Source organism: Anomaloglossus baeobatrachus, chromosome 4, assembly GCF_048569485.1.
Source record: "Anomaloglossus baeobatrachus isolate aAnoBae1 chromosome 4, aAnoBae1.hap1, whole genome shotgun sequence".
NCBI classification, from domain to species: Eukaryota; Metazoa; Chordata; class Amphibia; order Anura; family Aromobatidae; genus Anomaloglossus; species Anomaloglossus baeobatrachus.
In genome coordinates this window covers 646,606,460-646,611,459 of record NC_134356.1, presented here as the reverse complement: position 1 = coordinate 646,611,459, position 5,000 = coordinate 646,606,460, and the positions used below count along the sequence as shown (strand labels likewise).

General features: G+C 38.2%; 2 non-coding genes across 2 annotated transcripts; both read left to right on the top strand.

Moving 5' to 3' along the window:
- Window positions 1-708: 708 nt before the first annotated feature.
- TRNAM-CAU (transfer RNA methionine (anticodon CAU)) lies at window positions 709-781 on the top strand. Its single transcript has one exon. It is a non-coding gene; the product is annotated as a tRNA-Met (tRNA).
- Window positions 782-2,937: 2,156 nt separating this feature from the next.
- On the top strand, window positions 2,938-3,010 carry TRNAM-CAU (transfer RNA methionine (anticodon CAU)). Its single transcript has one exon. It is a non-coding gene; the product is annotated as a tRNA-Met (tRNA).
- Window positions 3,011-5,000: the final 1,990 nt, after the last annotated feature.

The following is a 5,000-nucleotide window of genomic DNA, read 5'->3' as shown; positions in this document are numbered from 1 at the left end:
GAATCGAACCAGTAAACTAAGAATACTGGTTGCTTGGTCAAATGGGATAACCCAAAGAGTCACAGAAAAAATGAGAGGCGTAAAAAAAAAAAAAAAAAAAAAGAGTGTTGCTTTGATTAAAAAACGTTTTCCTTTCAACAGTTTAAACTTGACTCATTTGAACAGTAGTTAGGAGCTAGTGGCTTATTCTGATGATTATGAGGTTTTCCCTCAGATAGGGTACAGTTCACTCCTTTTTTTTGACTGGGGAGCTTGAGAAATTTGCCATTCAGTTGTTAAATTCTACAGATTAGAATGGAAATTGGAGGCCAAAGGACAGGCCAAACGAGTTTTTGAGTTCCTCGACATTTTGAAGTAAAAAATGATAGTTGAGAATAGTTTGAGCTATTAAACCTATAAAAGTGTTGTGCAAGAGTTGTAAATGAAGTGCCAAGACCCTAACGTTTTGCAACTTTGGCTGCAAAGTGCAAATTTTACCTGAACTGCTTTTTTATGCAAACAACTGTCGGCCTTTGAATGTCAGAGATAGTACAGAAAAAGCAGCATTCCCATACCGGGAGTCGAACCCAGGCCGCCTGGGTGAAAACCAGGAATCCTAACCGCTAGACCATATGGGAAGTGTTGCTCTCATAAGACGTTGTCAATGTGGAAAAAGAAGAACTTAATTGCTTTCAGTAAGTAAGTTTGGCACATCCTTGCTAGAAGCTTGCCTCGTTAGCGCAGTAGGTAGCGCGTCAGTCTCATAATCTGAAGGTCGTGAGTTCGATCCTCACACGGGGCACTATGCTTTAGATATTTTGTCTCCATCTTGACTAGACAGCCAGAACTGTATCCACTCAGTACCAAAAAACGTCAGATATAAAGGAAGGGGGTTTTGGATCCTTTGAAACCAAATAGTTAAAAGTCAAAAGTAAAAATGATTTGTGATATGAATTCAAATGGAGTATTGAGCAAAAGAATGGAATGAATGTCCAAAATCTTTTGTGGTCAGCATTTTTTGCTGCAAAGAGCAAATCCAAGCTAGACTGACTGTATGCATGGCTTGTGTCGACATTTCAATGCGTGACTTATTACAGAAAAAGTGGCAATCCCATAGCAGGAATCGAACCAGTAAACTAAGAATACTGGTTGCTTGGTCAAATGGGATAACCCAAAGAGTCACAGAAAAAATGAGAGGCGTAAAAAAAAAAAAAAAAAAAAAAAAAAAAAAAAAAAAAAAAAAGAGTGTTGCTTTGATTAAAAAACTTTTTCCTTTCAACAGTTTAAACTTGACTCATTTGAACAGTAGTTTGGAGCTAGTGGCTTATTCTGATGATTATGAGGTTTTCCCTCAGATAGGGTACAGTTCACTCCTTTTTTTTTGACTGGGGAGCTTGAGAAATTTGCCATTCAGTTGTTAAATTCTACAGATTAGAATGGAAATTGGAGGCCAAAGGACAGGCCAAACGAGTTTTTGAGTTCCTCGACATTTTGAAGTAAAAAATGATAGTTGAGAATAGTTTGAGCTATGAAACCTATAAAAGTGTTGTGCAAGAGTTGGAAATGAAGTGCCAAGACCCTAACGTTTTGCAACTTTGGCTGCAAAGTGCAAATTTTACCTGAACTGCTTTTTTATGCAAACAACTGTCGGCCTTTGAATGTCAGAGATAGTACAGAAAAAGCAGCATTCCCATACCGGGAGTCGAACCCGGGCCGCCTGGGTGAAAACCAGGAATCCTAACCGCTAGACAATATGGGAAGTGTTGTTCTCATAAGACTTTGTCAATGTGGAAAAAGAAGAACTTAATTGCTTTCAGTAAGTAAGTTTGGCACATCCTTGCTAGAAGCTTGCCTCGTTAGCGCAGTAGGTAGCGCGTCAGTCTCATAATCTGAAGGTCGTGAGTTTGATCCTCACACGGGGCACTATGCTTTAGATATTTTGTCTCCATCTTGACTAGACAGCCAGAACTGTATCCACTCAGTACCAAAAAACGTCAGATATAAAGGAAGGGGGTTCTGGATCCTTTGAAACCAAATAGTTAAAAGTCAAAAGTAAAAATGATTTGTGATATGAATTCAAATGGAGTATTGAGCAAAAGAATGGAATGAATGTCCAAAATCTATTGTGGTCAGCATTTTTTGCTGCAAAGAGCAAATCCAAGCTAGACTGACTGTATGCATGGCTTGTGTCGACATTTCAATGCGTGACTTATTACAGAAAAAGTGGCAATCCCATAGCAGGAATCGAACCAGTAAACTAAGAATACTGGTTGCTTGGTCAAATGGGATAACCCAAAGAGTCACAGAAAAAATGAGAGGCGTAAAAAAAAAAAAAAAAAAAAAAAAAAAAAGAGTGTTGCTTTGATTAAAAAACTTTTTCCTTTCAACAGTTTAAACTTGACTCATTTGAACAGTAGTTAGGAGCTAGTGGCTTATTCTGATGATTATGAGGTTTTCCCTCAGATAGGGTACAGTTCACTCCTTTTTTTTTGACTGGGGAGCTTGAGAAATTTGCCATTCAGTTGTTAAATTCTACAGATTAGAATGGAAATTGGAGGCCAAAGGACAGGCCAAACGAGTTTTTGAGTTCCTCGACATTTTGAAGTAAAAAATGATAGTTGAGAATAGTTTGAGCTATGAAACCTATAAAAGTGTTGTGCAAGAGTTGGAAATGAAGTGCCAAGACCCTAACGTTTTGCAACTTTGGCTGCAAAGTGCAAATTTTACCTGAACTGCTTTTTTATGCAAACAACTGTCGGCCTTTGAATGTCAGAGATAGTACAGAAAAAGCAGCATTCCCATACCGGGAGTCGAACCCAGGCCGCCTGGGTGAAAACCAGGAATCCTAACCGCTAGTCCATATGGGAAGTGTTGTTCTCATAAGACGTTGTCAATGTGGAAAAAGAAGAACTTAATTGCTTTCAGTAAGTAAGTTTGGCACATCCTTGCTAGAAGCTTGCCTCGTTAGCGCAGTAGGTAGCGCGTCAGTCTCATAATCTGAAGGTCGTGAGTTCGATCCTCACACGGGGCACTATGCTTTAGATATTTTGTCTCCATCTTGACTAGACAGCCAGAACTGTATCCACTCAGTACCAAAAAACGTCAGATATAAAGGAAGGGGGTTTTGGATCCTTTGAAACCAAATAGTTAAAAGTCAAAAGTAAAAATGATTTGTGATATGAATTCAAATGGAGTATTGAGCAAAAGAATGGAATGAATGTCCAAAATCTATTGTGGTCAGCATTTTTTGCTGCAAAGAGCAAATCCAAGCTAGACTGACTGTATGCATGGCTTGTGTCGACATTTCAATGCGTGACTTATTACAGAAAAAGTGGCAATCCCATAGCAGGAATCGAACCAGTAAACTAAGAATACTGGTTGCTTGGTCAAATGGGATAACCCAAAGAGTCACAGAAAAAATGAGAGGCGTAAAAAAAAAAAAAAAAAAAAAAAAAAAAAAAAAGAGTGTTGCTTTGATTAAAAAACTTTTTCCTTTCAACAGTTTAAACTTGACTCATTTGAACAGTAGTTAGGAGCTAGTGGCTTATTCTGATGATTATGAGGTTTTCCCTCAGATAGGGTACAGTTCACTCCTTTTTTTTTTTACTGGGGAGCTTGAGAAATTTGCCATTCAGTTGTTAAATTCTACAGATTAGAATGGAAATTGGAGGCCAAAGGACAGGCCAAACGAGTTTTTGAGTTCCTCGACATTTTGAAGTAAAAAATGATAGTTGAGAATAGTTTGAGCTATGAAACCTATAAAAGTGTTGTGCAAGAGTTGGAAATGAAGTGCCAAGACCCTAACGTTTTGCAACTTTGGCTGCAAAGTGCAAATTTTACCTGAACTGCTTTTTTATGCAAACAACTGTCGGCCTTTGAATGTCAGAGATAGTACAGAAAAAGCAGCATTCCCATACCGGGAGTCGAACCCGGGCCGCCTGGGTGAAAACCAGGAATCCTAACCGCTAGACCATATGGGAAGTGTTGTTCTCATAAGACGTTGTCAATGTGGAAAAATAAGAACTTAATTGCTTTCAGTAAGTAAGTTTGGCACATCCTTGCTAGAAGCTTGCCTCGTTAGCGCAGTAGGTAGCGCGTCAGTCTCATAATCTGAAGGTCGTGAGTTTGATCCTCACACGGGGCACTATGCTTTAGATATTTTGTCTCCATCTTGACTAGACAGCCAGAACTGTATCCACTCAGTACCAAAAAACGTCAGATATAAAGGAAGGGGGTTTTGGATCCTTTGAAACCAAATAGTTAAAAGTCAAAAGTAAAAATGATTTGTGATATGAATTTAAATGGAGTATTGAGCAAAAGAATGGAATGAATGTCCAAAATCTATTGTGGTCAGCATTTTTTGCTGCAAAGAGCAAATCCAAGCTAGACTGACTGTATGCATGGCTTGTGTCGACATTTCAATGCGTGACTTATTACAGAAAAAGTGGCAATCCCATAGCAGGAATCGAACCAGTAAACTAAGAATACTGGTTGCTTGGTCAAATGGGATAACCCAAAGAGTCACAGAAAAAATGAGAGGCGTAAAAAAAAAAAAAAAAAAAAAAAAAAAAAAAAAAAAAAAAGAGTGTTGCTTTGATTAAAAAACTTTTTCCTTTCAACAGTTTAAACTTGACTCATTTGAACAGTAGTTTGGAGCTAGTGGCTTATTCTGATGATTATGAGGTTTTCCCTCAGATAGGGTACAGTTCACTCCTTTTTTTTTGACTGGGGAGCTTGAGAAATTTGCCATTCAGTTGTTAAATTCTACAGATTAGAATGGAAATTGGAGGCCAAAGGACAGGCCAAACGAGTTTTTGAGTTCCTCGACATTTTGAAGTAAAAAATGATAGTTGAGAATAGTTTGAGCTATGAAACCTATAAAAGTGTTGTGCAAGAGTTGGAAATGAAGTGCCAAGACCCTAACGTTTTGCAACTTTGGCTGCAAAGTGCAAATTTTACCTGAACTGCTTTTTTATGCAAACAACTGTCGGCCTTTGAATGTCAGAGATAGTACAGGAAAA